General features: G+C 39.2%; 1 protein-coding gene across 1 annotated transcript in view; it reads right to left on the reverse strand.

The window, feature by feature from the left end:
- The window catches only part of LOC136872284 (neuropilin-1-like), a 534693-nt gene that overhangs the window by 475813 nt on the left and 42820 nt on the right, over positions 1-16060 (reverse strand). The gene's annotated exons all lie outside the window — the stretch shown is intronic.

The raw sequence follows: 16060 nt of genomic DNA on the forward strand, positions 1-16060 counted from the left end.
TGAAGGAGAAGTGAAAGGATGTCGAAGGCTGTATGGTCCTGGGAAACGTAGATGCTGCATACAGGAAAACCAAGGAAACCTTTGGAGAAAGGAAATCTAGGTGCATGAATATTAAGAGCTCAGATGGAAAGCCACTTCTAGGGAAAGAAGACAAAGCAGAAAGATGGCAGGAGCATATCCAACAGTTGTATCAAGGTAAAGATATAGATAATTTCGTTCTGGATCATGAAGAGGCTGTTGATGCTGATGAAATGGGAGACCCAATTTTGAGGTCAGAGGTTATTTCATTTAGTGTGCAAGATGTATGAGACAGGAGAAGTCCGATCCGATTTTCGGCAGAATGTTGTTATACCTATTCCCAAGAAAGCCGGTGCTGACAGGTGTGAAAACTACCGCACCATTAGTTTAGTATCTCATGCCTGCAAAATTTTAACACGTATTATTTACCGAAGAATGGAAAAACAAGTTGAAGCTGAGTTGGGAGAAGATCAGTTTGGCTTCAGAAGAAATGTAGGAACACGTGAAGCAATCCTGACTTTATGTCTGATCTTAGAGGATCGAGTCAAGAAGGACAAGCCCACGTACATGGCATTTGTAGATCTAGAAAAGGCATTCGATAATGTTCATTGGACCAAGCTATTTATGATTCTGAAGACGATAGGGATCAGATACCGAGAACGATGAATTATCTACAATCTGTATAAAAATCAGTCTGCAGTGATAAGAATTGAGGGCTTTGAAAAAGAAGCAGCAATCCAGAAAGGAGTGAGGCAAGGCTGCAGTTTGTCCCCTCTCCTTTTCAATGTTTACATAGAACAGGCAGTAAAGGAAATCAAAGAGAAATTTGGAAAGGGAATCACAGTCCAAGGAGAGTAAATCAAAACCTTGAGATTTGCCGATGATATTGTTATTTTATCTGAGACTGCAGAAGATCTCGAGAAGTTGCTGAATGGTATGGATGAAGTCTTGGGTAAGGAGTACAAGATGAAAATAAATAAGTCCAAAACAAAAGTAATGAAGTGCAGTCGAACGAAGGCAGGTGATGTAGGAAATATTAGATTAGGAAACGAAGTCATAAAGGAAGTAGATGAATATTGTTACTTGGGTAGTAAAATAACTAACGATGGCAGAAGTAAGGAGGACATAAAATGCGGACTAGCACAAGCAAGGAAGAGCTTTCTTAAGAAAAGAAATTTGCTCACTTCAAACATTGATATCGGAATTAGAAAGATGTTTTTGAAGACTTTCGTGTGGAGCGTGGCATTGTATGGAAGTGAAACATGGACGATAACTAGCTCAGAAAGAAAGAGAATAGAAGCTTTTGAAATGTGGTGTTACAGAAGAATGCTGAAGGTGAGATGGATAGATCGAATCACGAATGAAGAGATACTGAATCGAATTGGTGAGAGGAGATCGATTTGGCAACATTTGACGAGAAGAAGAGATAGAATGATAGGACACATCTTAAGACACCCAGGACTTGTTCAGTTGGTTTTTGAAGGAAGTGTAGGTGGTAAGAACGGTAGGGGTAGACCAAGGTATGAATATGACAGGCAGATTAGTGCAGATGTAGGATGCAATAGTTTCGTCGAAATGAAAAGATTAGCACAGGATAGGGTGGCATGGAAGCTGCATCAATCCAGTCTATGGACTGATGACTCAAACAACAACAACAACGTTAGGAGAATTCTACAGTCATTAACTGTTCAATATCGTAACCCTTTATGTTGGTTGTATGCATATATATAATACTGCCGAGGGAAATCACAAAGTATCGGGGACACCGAGTACTTTCAATCGGTAGGTAGTAATATTAGCAGCGAGTTAAACGCCAAATTGAGAATGGAGGCCGTGGTAAGAAAAAAAAAGAGATATCCAATAAGTATTCCAGAGTAACAGCAGATAGCGCAGTGGAAACCATGCTAGATAATATTAGAAAATTAAAAGAGAATGTGAGGAGAAATAAGGGACATAACGGGTGAAAATAGATCAGAAACCAAGATAAAATTTGAAAACATATATTAGAATAATAAATCAAAACTAACAATTTACATGAAAGGAGAACTGTACAAATATGAAATTTTCCCAACCACATATACAAAATACAGATTCATTATAGTAAAATAAGATATCCAAGAGAAAGAAAGTAAATGAGAGAGAATAGCGCAGGAATGGAAATGGATGAACAAGGAAAGGATAAATATAGCTGTAAAAAGAGAAACCCAGAACAACGAGAAAAAGGGGATGTTTACAGTTACCAAATTCGAGTGTGCCAGCAGGAAATCTTCTGAACAAAATCTAAATGCTATATGCAAGTCACAACCACTTCCGTTATCACTCGATTGACACAAAGCAACGTAGTTCTACAGGCGAATAATCACTATATACTTCAAGTGAACCAGTTTCACAACATTCAGAAACTCAAATGGCGAAGCACTGAACGGGTAGAAGTGTGTGTACAGTACGAGTCGCACAGTTGCCAATACACCACACGCACATTTAGAAAGAAAGTCGTTACTAGGTTCGTCAATGAAAAGTTTAAACACAAAAAGGACAAGTGAAGTTTCAGCCTGGAAATGCCATGCTCCCAGTCTGAATTGCAAGGAAAGTATCTCGCAATGCAACAAAAGGTATTTACAGTAAAGAAATCAGTTTGTCATACCTCATCCTGAACCAAATTGCACCAACTGTCCGAAAATGGAAACTTCTGTGCACATGTCCCTAAGGACGGAGTTGACGTAGGATGTTGCTCCCTCCACACAGGCCAAAGTCCATCTCAACATATTCAGAGGAAGGCCAGGTATTTATAGTGTGGAATAATGAGAAATATGTCTGGAAGATTCCAGAGGTTAGTGGAGCATGCGTGACAAACCAGGTGATGTCACATGACGTCAGGCGGCGAAAAGGAAGTCAGTTTATCGTAGATCGTAAAGGTGGATAGAGCAGAGTTCATGCAAGGTATGATGTGTGCAAATTCACATAAGTATATAAGTTCCAGTTGGAGAGAAAATGCGGTTTATATCATGATGAGGGTAAGTCCATATTAATAGAAGAAAAAGGTTATGTGCGTGGCGAAGTACATAACAGTAGTTCCCGGTGAAGTGAGGAGTCCGTTACAATATTGACAACACGAACGCCATTACTCACGTCAGAAAATTCGTAGGGGTCACTCCACTTCTCGTCTCGAATGTCCTTGACCAGCCCGTAAGTTGACAGCACGCGGGCAAGCCGTTCGTTGTTTACTTCAGGTGGTAAGTTGAATACACGCACTCGCTTAGTAGAGGTGTCCGCAGCAGTAATTGTCACATTAGTTGAAAGACCATTAGAAAGACGGAAAACTTTTACTCCTTCATGCCCGGATAACAAGTTTTCATATAGTACAACAAAGACTAATTTAATATACACTGCATTTTCCCCATTATGAAGTTGAATGGCTATAATTTGGTGTTTGTTAAGTTTGAGTTCTGTTCCTATCCAGCGATGAATTTCCAGTGGAGTAGGCCTATTATTCCTATCCTCAAACACATATTTAATAGTATTTTTCCGTATACTTTTCATGTTAGTACTGATACTAGTTCCGAGGATGTAACGAGAACACTTAACAAGTCGCAATGACTTTCTCACTAGCTCACTGTCACCGCTTGGCCGCTTGCCATGTTACCTCGGCCGAGGTTGCGCACGAACTACTCGCCCGGTGGCTATGGGACTAGACGAGAGAGTGATTGAGTGAGAGGCTAAATATCTATTAAAAAGGACGACCGTGGTTTCCCATTTTCACACCAGGCAAATGCTGGGGCTGTACCTTAATTAAGGCCACGGCCGCTTCCTTCCAACTCCTAGGCCTTTCCTATCCCATCGTCGCCATAAGACCTGTCTGTGTCGGTGCGACGTAAAGCCCCTAGCAAAAAAAAAAGGACGACCTCAGATAATTAGAGTAGGCAGATAATTAGAGGTGTGTTCCTCAAGCCAGTGTTATTGGACCTTTGTGCTTATACTTACAAATGATGTGAGCAAATAATTGGGATCACAGATAAAGACATTTTTATAATGATTACAGGAATAAATAAGATACAGGTTTGTGAGTTACTGCAAAGAGACCTAGACAATATTGTAAAATGGACGGCACACAATGGCATGACGTCAAACGAGGCGAAAAGCCAGGTTATAAGTTTCAAAGAAATGTGAAATACCCTGAGATTTAATTATTTTTTTGATGGAGCGAAGTATTTCGAGGGGATGACTGTATTTAGGTGTTAATACAAAGAAAGGTTTCCGTTGGGGTAATCATATTAACGGGATTGTATATAGAGGGTCTAGGTCTCTCCGTACAGGTATGAGAATATTTAGATGTTTCAGTAGGTATGTAAAGGCGTATGGAAAGTCAGTCGTACTGTAATAATACTTCAATTAGAGCAAGTTCTAGGGCATGGTCCTCTCACCAGGATTATCTGATTCGAGAATTGAAAAAGATCCAAAGGAAAGCAGCACGATTTGCTCTGGTATTACGAGAATGTTACACACCAGGGCTGAGAAGACTTGTAAGGGGACGAGCTGCTCGACTAAGCGGTATATTCTGAACTGTCAGCGGAAAGATGGCGTGGAATTACTTTAGCAGGCGAAAAAAAGCTCGAGCTGAAAATATCATAATACGAAGGTAAAGGTGGATTTTAAGAGGACAAACTGGTGCAAATATTCCTTTATACAAAGAGGAATTGGAATAATTTACGAAGGGAGATGTTTGACAATTTAAAAACAGCGTGATATCACTTTAGACAGGTCATAAAGGCCCTGGGAGGGGTAGAAGGTAAAGTTTTCCACTATCCGTAACCTCGGCACATGGGGGATAGGTCTACGCCCGACCACCTTTACCTCCAGGAATTAACCTGGTACTCATATTTGGTGCAGGCTGAGTAAACCTCAGCGTCATGTGCTCTTTCATAAATGGAAATTACGTTTATTAAATTTTTCGACTTTATGGCGAGGAATCGAACCCAAGTCCTTCGGGATGAACCGACACGCCTTTACCGCCTTGGCCATGCAGCCCCTTCGATACATTTCCAACTACTCTGAAGTAATTTAAGAAAAGACTAGGTGAGCAACTCTATTGAAATATGCCATGTGGGAAATAGCCCTAATTGCAGATCAGTAATGATTGGCGATGATGATGATTGATTGAACTCATATTTCTTCCATATAAGCTATCGATTCGTTGGTGTACCATTGGAACAAATGCTTGGACAAGAATTAAAACCATGTTGAATAGTAATGCGTCTCAGTGCCTACTGCTTTGAATCATTATACCTGCCTGTAGATTGAAGTTTCTCCGTGCAAGCTCTTCTTACCTTATTTCTTGTAGCTACGTTGTACATTTGGAAACTAGTAAAAAAACTTCCACACTATATTCACAATTTACTATATATGGAGTCGTTAGCGAGTGGTTTAAAACCAAACGCTCTTTGGAACGGTACGCGTTGTTCCTAGAGAATATCTCACACAGTTACCGGTATTCCAACTCAGGTTGTGAATCGAGCAACTTATTTTAAGCGATTATTGATTTTAGCTTTTGCATCCATCTCTTGGCACAGGCCAGAATAAAGTGTAGCTTCCACCAAAGTCCCAGTCAACATCCGTGGCCGTGACAATATGGAAGTTGCTGGGGTATGGGTAGTGCTGAGTAATGACATTCAGAGCACGACTAGTGCACCTGAGTGTTACGAAAGGTGCTGCTCATAGGGTCAGTCGTGCTGCAATAGTACTTTCTGACCCAGTGAGGAAAGCAATGGCAAACTACCTCACTCCTCATCTTGCCTAGTACGCCTCATTTTGGTGCTGCCATTGGTTTTTCGGGTTTCCTTATAACCGCATAACCTTTGGTGGTGCTATTTGAGGATCCAACCAGTCTCTGGGCTGATGACCTAACAGACAGACATTGATTTTAGGGGAAATAAACCCCGTATTTAGAAATTAAACGTGTAAAGCACGAGCAACTCAGTAAGAAGAGTTTAGTAAATGAAATATTCAAGGGAATTGTTAAGAATGGAGAGCCGGTGCATCTCCCTCATGTAGAAAGGAGAAGAACTTTGTTCACTTCCAACTGAAATTAATTCTGTTAACACTTTGTCATGAGAGTGAGCCTGAGGTTACTGGAGCGTAGTGAAACAACTCCGCGCCAAAAGCGCTTCCGGTCATACAAAGTTCAGAGTGAAACAATAAAACGAGCAAAAGTTTGATAAACCGTAGAGAGAATTTTTTTAAATGATTACATTTAATGGACTTCCGCTCGGTGTACGAGAGAAGATATTAGTTTAGTTCAATATACTCGTAGTTAAGGGAAGAGTATATTGTAAAGTATCCAATATGAGATTGGTAATAACTTTAATAAGCTTTAGTTAGATATTCTCTTCCATTTCATAGAACATCTCAGTATAACATTACACTATCAAGGCAGGATGATCTGCTGCATAATTGAGTTGGCCGTACAACCAACGATACAAGACCGAATGTTGCAAGGCGATAAATAATCAGACTCTCTAAAGCCTCTTGTACACGATCAAGTTTTTGTCAAATTCAAGACTTCATAAGACTTCACAAGAATTTTCCATACTTGACAAAATTTACTTGTCAAATCGCTTGCAAAACTTGACGACAAGTCTTGAAAAGTCTTCAAAAATCTTGAAAGTGAATTAGAACATGTTCTAATCGACCAATGAATTGCGAAGTCTTTGATTGAATTTACCACTGGAATTCGTGTTAACGGTGTGCGCTTGGCCGCTAGGCAGGCAGGGATTTCTGGGGCGGGAATCAAAACAACAAAAATGGCTGTCTTCATCACATCTCTGCCAGTAGCGGTTCGTGTATGCAGGGCTCTGGGCGCCGCCCCACCGCCTTTTCAAAAGCATTTAACGTTATTTCACCCTGTAACTGATTACATAAAGAGATGGACAAATGTAGCGAAGTCAAACATACGTGGTTGATATTGTGATATTCAGTAATACAATGTTATCTTTATTATTTTGGCTGTAAACATTTTCCTTTTCTATTTTCAAGAAAATGGAAACGGCTATCAGACCGTGCCCGCTGTCCAGCATGCTCGATGTTTTCTCTATAATCGTGAGGCGTTCGGACTGTGGCAGCAGAGCCCTGAGTAGGTCCCACACTGTGCAAGTGTGCGGGGTGCGGGAGGAGCCTGGAAGGATGATATCGGCTTGTCAGGGGAAGGAAGAGCGCAGGCGGGTGTAAATGCTGAACGGCGGAGCCCTCAGCACATCGCCAACCTAGGTTCCCCACTCTCCCCCCCACCCACGTCTTATATTAATTGTTGTTAGAGATTAATTCCAAAACATTTTACAAAACAATGAATTTCATTATAGTGAATATTTAAAGAATTTAATTCTACAAAGAAGGGAAAATAAAGATTCAAAATGTAACCATAACCTGACGGCACTATTTGTAGTGTGATCAAATTGTTAAATACGTTGTAATGCTTTGAAATTTAAGCAAGGAGAGAGAAATTTGGGAGTGCACTGTATTTGTTTCCATGAATGTTGTTACGATCACTTGTGATTGTGATCAGCGAAACAGTGCAGTTCCATAATGGTGGGGATTGTATTGGTGCTAGCCTATTAATGTGTGTGTATAAATGCCATTGTAGTATAGGTAATTTATTAATTAATGTTGTAATGCAAGCAGATTTCTATTCAGCTACTGTCGTCGGATTATTCTACTTCTTCTTCTTCTTCTTATTATTATTATTCATCTAAAAGTATCTAGGTGATGGTCAGTGAAAACTCGACCGATTGGGGAGGGAAAAGAGATGGCGGCACAACCCTCCCAGAATAAAATGTCACGAAGCGCCACTGATCTCTGCCTATATTGACTGGACGGCGCAGAGTACGACAATAAAATGAATAAAATGGCAACGTACGAGGAGATTGCAAAGTAAATATCTCAAGGAAGTGAACAGTTTTTATGTTTATTACCGTACGGTAACATAAGTAAACACTATCAGCAATAATCGATTTATGACAATCTTCGCATATTATTATTATTATTATTATTATTATTATTATTATTATTTTCGTTTCAGCCAACTATGGGGTACGATTACGCAACTTCATTGCTTTCTCAAGTTCTTTCTCCTTCCTCTTTCGCCAGTATTCCTTCATCCGTTGGCTTTCACTTGCTCGTTCTTCCGCCGAGAATACTCTATTCTTCCTCGTTTTATTATTATTATTATTATTATTATTATTATTATTATTATTATTATTATTATTATTATTATTATCATCATCGAATTCCTAATATGTATTCATGTAATAATATATGAATTTCCATAGCATTGCTATCATTTTTATTCAACTAATGTGAGTAAATACAAAATAACGTAACCTCTGCAAACGACGTTATGGCAGTAAATACATTGCAAAAGTAAAGTTGAAGGTAACCACATCAATATTTTCCTCATATAAACTGTGGTTCATTGCGCGTTTCTCTTCTTTTTAAGAACATATGCCGCTTTTAGTCCAAAACCCACAACCGCTGTTTGATTTTCCTCCATGTAAAAACAAAATGCTATCAAACCTTGCCAAATCTTTTCAAATCTTGTCAAACCTTCAGCAATGTTGAACAATCTTTGACAAGATTTGACAATTTTCTTGTGAAGTATTGCATTGAAGAAAATATGTTCTCCTATTCAATACATACACATCTCCGTCCCTAATTTGGAAAGTGAAAACCGTCAATACGGAATGGTTCTAATATCTTGTAATGGTATACAACAAGCATAATAAAGCTAACGGCTTCGGACGGAGGGCTCCTTTAGGAGGGTGCTGGTCCCTAAATGGAGGGAATGCCGCTGAAAACCATCAGGCAGCATCTGCTCTCCAGATTAGGGGTGGCCTCATTTAAATCGGGCGGTTAGATGCAGCGAGCTATATCAAGCAACCTATATGAAACTTCAAAATGGATCAGGTATGAAGGTCAACAACCCACTGGCCGACCAAACAGCTCCCTGGACACGGATGTTGGAAGAAGATAACAAGGTAATATTAAAAGTGAAAGTGAACATATACCTTGACTGAAGTAATCTTACGATAGCTGTGGGGAGTTATGCTGTTGTGCAAGTCGTAGATACGTTATGCCTAGTTTACACGATGCCAATTGATGAGACATTTGTCAGAAGACAGTTGACTGGCTTACAATTAATGACTACGTGTGAACTCTTCGGTCCAGTTGTCTAAGCAAATGCCCTCAACATTTTCCAGACAATCGATTGTCTCTAGGACTAGACTGAGAACAATCAAATGGGCCCAGCTGCAACTCCTACTACCCGGAGTTCATTACTGTCGTGACAATTGCCGCCGTGTGAGCGTGACAGTAGCTGTATATTTCTGTTGTGCCAGCTCCCTTTTGTCAACAGGGAGGTGCAGCCGCCTGCGTGGTCTTGATAATTAAATCCTTTAATTTTTAAATTATGTGTAAGCTGTTCGCGTAATTGTGGCTCCAAAGCAGGGTAACGTACTAACGTAAAATTCGTTCAGCTGTATTGGGAGCGATGATGTTTCTGGGACCAGCACGATGACCTGTACATAGACAAAATTGTTCGTCAAGGGGCACTTTCTGAGATTACCGATAAAATTTACATTGAAGGATTCAGTATGATTGAGGCAAAAATGTTGTATGACTCAGCAATGAATTCCTGGCACATTAATTCCTCATGGGACACTACAGACGCTGCGCAGTCAGCAATGTCTCGTCATCTATTGGTGTAGCAAGAAGTTCCTCGTGTGAACGGCTTCTCATTCAACTGGACTGGCCAGCGATTGTTCCGCAATAATTAGAGGACATCGTTCGCCAACAATCGTCTCATCAACTGGACTCGCGTAAACTAGAACTAGTTGAAAACTACTTTTGATAAACACTTAAGCACAGTACTTGCTAGTCGAATGCAAAACATTTCTTCATCTATAAATTGTAATACATTTCATGATATTCGGAACCACGAAATATTTGTAGATGGACGAATCACCATTGGGAGAGGTTTAGAACTAAACCCAGGCATCTGGCACGCAATATAGTGATTATGAATTGTACCGGACCATCTCTCCTATCCCGCTACCCAAAATTTAGATGGTGACTTCTTTATATAGGCATCAATTTAGGTTATTGGTTAAAATAATTCTGGAGCTTAAAGCTGAACCAGAATCCATAAGACGAACCCTTGACAGAAGTGCGAAAGAAACACAATGATCGATAGTCTTAAAAGACACTGGCAGGATATCAAAAGCGTTCGCGAAAAAAATCTGGACATTGAAAATGAAATTTACTGTTAACGCGTAGTCTACAGAGGCTCAACTCTAAATAAAAATATCCTTTCCATTATTAACACGAGCAATAATACTTTTTAATTATTAGAATAATATTGCATTTATTGAAATAAACCATTCGAATTTCTTCAAATTTTATTTTGCCAATTACTTCACTTTTAGGAATAAACACCGTTTCAGAATTGTTCTATACGTCATACCATTCAATGCGGCGATTAAAGTACGTTAAATTCAGCAGTCAAAGATCAGCGCTGAAATTTGGTCAAATGCTTTCTTAATCCCAGCAATTACCGAGCTCGATAGCTGCAGTCGCTTAAGTGCGGCCAGTATCCAGTATTCGGGAGATAGTAGGTTCGAACCCCACTGCAGGCAGCCCTGAAGATGGTTTTCCGTGGTTTCCCATTTTCACACCAGGCAAATGGTCGCTTCCTTCCTATTCCTAGGCCTTTCATATCTCACCGTCTCCATAAGACCTATCTGTGTCGGTGCGACGTAAAACAAATTGCAAAGAAAAATCCCAGCAATTAATGGCGATATTACTGAACGAAGAAGTGATGTCTCAGTATTCCAGTAGAATCCCTTAGTTTATTTATTGCAAGGCTTGCCATGAAAACTTTCGGCAATCGAAATCTGTCACCAATAATCAAACCGAATATTGCAATGGTTATCAGATGTTATTTCTCTCTATAACATTTTATTGTTGGCCTCATGTTGAGTGTCTTCTCTAAATCTTCATTTCGGCACAATACAGTCTCATGCACTTACATTTCATGTCGGTACACACCATACAGTAATTCTCTTCGTGATTTTCTGACGTCGGCACCATTGGCAAAATTATGCGAGAACATTTATGAATTAATAATAATAATAAAATAATCATGTCGGACGGCTTCAGTTACCGTATAAAGACACCATCTGGCTGTCTGTTAATCAGTTTCGACGTTCCGTTTTACTCCAAGCGTATTAGATGACAGTACACCGAATCCCTCATAGGCGTCTATGGCTGAGGTAAATCTTGACATATTGAAGAGTTCAGAAGAAATTTTGATTAGCTTGAAGAAGGGATAGGGAAAGGTGCGCCTGAAAAGTGTTCTTATTTTCTGCAAACTTCCAGCCGAGTTGAAGGTAATTACAATTCAGTTAGCGAATAATTTCATTTCTCTGCAGGTGGAGAATATTATCGTCAAAAGAAGTCAAAAGTGGTTTATTAACCATGATATAGTTTTCAATGCTCAGTCCAAAGCTTCTCTCTTTGGAAAGCAATACTATTAAAACGCACTTCCCTACGTTGATGCAGAGGCTTTAAATTGCTGTAAACTACCGGTTCCATGTCTTGTCCAATAGTGGCCACATCGTAGATGAAATCCATTACATTTAGAAGATCCTCATCGCTCAATGACCGAAAGCTAAAACACGTAAAGTCACATTTTCTGTTTCTGCCATTTTCATACTACCCTACGAGATGTATTCCGCTATTTTCACTTGTTATCCATTAATTCGTAAGAGGTTATTTCGTTATTAAGGTTTAACTATTTTCGTCTTCTTGCGAATTCGTAAGGAAGAAATTTCATTTAGTTGAAATATATTAAATGACGTAGTGCTTTGAAGCAGATGTAATTGTAATCTGATCAGTGACATTTGGACTTAGTGGTTTTTCTCCTCTTATTGTTCTTTGTGACTCATACGCATTATCGATTACTTGATGGCGAAAGTCTGAATTAATGGGGCGAAACATTACGATTGAGTTACCTGAATTTATTTAGTTTTAAACGGAAGCAATAAACTGAAGACTGGACATCAATAACGGGCTAAGTGCCAAAACAATTAAAAATGTTTAGACCCAAAAAAGTGAGCTCTGTGCCATTGCCAACAACCTATAAAGCGCGCTATCTGGCATGACCATGATTATAGTGCATACAAGGCCCGAGATATGGCATAAGAGGTATGTGCCGGGCCGCTGGTGAAGCTATTACGGGCTATGTGCCACCGAGCTTTTACTGTTGATTCTGAGCGTCAAGACAACAATATCGCTGTGAATTTTAACATAATTCTTTTGAGAAAAGCCTGTTGAGAGTTTTAATTTGTGATAGTACATTTTAAGAACGATGGAATTAAACAGTGACACAAGCAAAATAGAAAGAAGGGAGAATCAATGTTTTATTCCCCTCAGCTTTCATGCTACAATCTGTGTGTCCATGTAGGTGACAACAACAAAGGGGCTCGTCGTACTTGTGGCACGAGGTGGTCGAGGCGGTAATGAAATTGCTCCATGTCTGTTTAAAGCACTCGGTAGTCCTGAATTTATGACGAAACGAAAACTTAATGTCTAGTCTGATAACTGCAATGGCCAGAACAAGAACGAAATGATGATGTTTCTTTGGATTTACGTGACGATTACTGGCAAGTATGACGAGAAAAACCATAAACTTTTAGTCTCTGGCCATTCAGTTTTATCTTGTGACATAGATTTTGCACAGATCGAGAAACGTAAAAGGGTTGAAAATTGTCAAGTTCCTGACCTGGTCAAACTTATGGTGAATGCAACACCGAACAATCCATTTACGGTTACTATGCTTCAACCTGATGACTTCTTTGATTTTAAAAAGAGCAGCTGATTCATACATCAATACGACAAAACTAAATATTTCCAAATGCAGCTGGATTAAAGTTCAAACAGCCGCACCCGGATTCGTCAAGAAGAGAACAATATTTAATGAATTTGAAGCATGGAGCACTTGCAAGGTTCTCAAGAAAAGGGTTACTACTAATACAATCAAGAACTTGGTTTTACCATCACACCCGTGTCAAAAACACTTGTCAGCTGAGAAGAAGAGATTTGAAGGAAGAGAATCGAGTATTCTTCGAAGAATTAATCAATTAAAATTGTTTTGTTTTCTTAGAAAAATTATACTAGGACTTTCTAACTAGACGTAAAAAAAGGTAAACTGTAATTAAATGCTTGAAAATGTACTTGGACACTTTTTATTATTGTAGAATTACTAAAATAAACAGTTAAAATTAATAAAAGGTTCAGATTTTTCATTGGCACTTACCTCGTTTTTGCTGACCAAAAATGTGGCACTTAAAACGTTCTACATTTTGCTGAGTAAAATTTTATGTTTTATTCATACGAGAAAGGAAATTAAGAAAAAAATTCAATAGGAATATGAATCTTACCCTAGATATTAAATAAAAAATATGGTTAAGGTTCTTTATCAAAAGATTTTTGACAACAAAAAAAATTGAATAACTCAAAATCAACTTTTTGGCACTTAGCCCATTATTGATGTCCAGTCTTCAATTAAAGTTTGCTAATGGTAATTTTGATCATGGAAGACTAGGAGGGCATATATAGCAAGTGAAGGGACATATGCACCTGTATATTGGCAATACATTGTGCTTATCATAGGATAGCTTGCACTGGTGTCCACCAAGAAGAGTGGCTCAACAGTGGTTAGTTTTACTAACCTTGCAGCTTTACATTAAGGAGGCGGAGGTGTGTCTTGGCCCCATTACCGACTGTCCTGACCATGTTTCCCGCGGTCCTGCGTTCTCCCGCAATAACACAAAAGCCGAGAAAGATCGATTTATATGCAACGGCCGCCACCCTCTCACCTTCACGCCACAAATCACCGCTTCAAATCTCATTAGCCAGAGAGACGTGTGGTTTCCAACTGTGATCCCAAGCCGCTGTGGGATAAAACACTGGTACCTTTACGATTGAGTTACTTCAATTTGTTTAACGTTTATTTAGTTTTGCTTGGCGTAGTTTAGGCTATAAAGCCTTCTCTTACAATAAGCGAAGACTAATCTGTAAATTTATTGGCACGTAAAAGAACTCTTGAGAGACAAATTTCCGACCCTATGGCACAACAAAAAGCGTAAAAACGTAAAACCATTATTATTATTATTATTATTATTATTATTATTATTATTATTATTATTATTATTATTATTATTATTATTATTATTATTGTTACCGAGTTTTTGTGGTAGGTAGAGGTGAAAGAAGGTGCGGGCGTGAACGGGTCTCAAACTACGAAATTAAAGTTAATGTAAAATTTAACAAGGTTATATTTTCTTTGCAAAATCACGAAATAACAAGAATGGCAGGTATAGAGTAGCAAGGCAATAAGGTACAATTACAGTATTTACAGGATTTGGGCTTCGAGCCCCAAATTCACAATTCTTGAGCAATTAGCCCAGTTTTACCCCAAAACAAGTTTCAACAGAGGGGCAGAAACCCCATTCATACCCCATTCACAGTAAAGCCTCCTCGAGGCACGCAAAAACAAATTTTTAAGAAAGAGCAACCCGCTCTTAAAATCCAAGCCTACCATAGGCCACTCCAAATTCTACTTTCAAGCTGTCCTCCAAGGACATAAACACAGGGGTACAATACCCAACCTACCGAGGCCTATTAAGTGAGAAAAGGTTAATTACACGGCCTCTAAAATACCAGTTTGAGAGGAGGCGATTCGCACTCCTAATACACTTGTTTAAAACCTAATCTGGCTCTAGGCCGTTAATGCAAGGGCTAATCCCATACTACAGAGGTGACTTTAGAAAAGAACAATTTACATTACATTAAGGAAGAATAGGTTGTGAAATATAAGTTCACCTCAAAACAATATGAGTGGGAGCTCGAGAGGGTTAAGCACTCTCTATCCCAATATGTGGTTTCAAAGATAGAATAGATACTAAGTGTCTTTACATTTTAGTGAAAGGTTACATGGTGAAAAAGCTTCGGACCCGCCCCGAGAGTTAAACTGCTGAGCTAGCAAGAAAAGAAGTTATTAAACGGCCATTACCTGGTTGATGAACTGCTGCCCGAAGAAAGAGGCGCTTCCCGCCCCCTGCTAGGTACTTTACACACTGAAAGATGGAACAGAAGTGGCGCAGAGACCAGAAAATCAGCAGTTTATATCCTCTCGCGGAAAGTTCGAGGTGTTTTTGGAATGAGAACACCCTCCCACAATCATTTTATTGGTTAGGGCTAAGCAGCATATCCAATTTGCAGAAGAAACCCCTTATTGGTCATAAATTAATTAAAGAAATTCGGGATTGGCTAAATTCGAAACAAAGGGAAAGAAAGGGGTATGCAGCCAACTTAAATAATACCAGAAAGAAATTTAATAAGAAACAAACTTTTGAAATAAAAATTTCTCCAAAAAACAGTTCTTTCACCTTGCACTAGGGTGCACTATTGTAGTTCTTCAGTAGTGTCCTCTAGAAGAGAAAGTTCACACTTCTTACTACAAGCAAAACAAAAATACGTCGAAAACGACCCAGTTCAGAAACTTCAAAATTTCCAAGTAGTGACATCTTCTGGGTAACTTGAAAATTAATACATTAGATGAAGTTCGTACTTCCTCCAGCAGAGGATTTTCAACTGGCGCAAAGTTTGAATTAGCGGCGTGGAGGTGTACCGCCCGGTACAATTATTATCATCGTCAAACGAAAGTTATCAACTACATGAAACTGACACAATTAAAGTAACTAAGATATAATTTCAAGAATTGAACCATAACATGAAGGTAACTGTTAATAAAGTTAATAACATTTATAATATCCACAACTTGTTTCCAGTCATTCGGCCGAGTTACGAATGGAATGGATGAAACCGCCTTCCAGCGGCAAGGATATTAACTGTGCCGGCTGCCGAAGTCTGTCCGGCTCCTCTGGGGCAGTGACTGAAAGATGAAATAAAATGATATTGGAGAGTGTTGGTGGAA

This window comes from Anabrus simplex, chromosome 4, assembly GCF_040414725.1.
Source record: "Anabrus simplex isolate iqAnaSimp1 chromosome 4, ASM4041472v1, whole genome shotgun sequence".
NCBI lineage: Eukaryota > Metazoa > Arthropoda > Insecta > Orthoptera > Tettigoniidae > Anabrus > Anabrus simplex.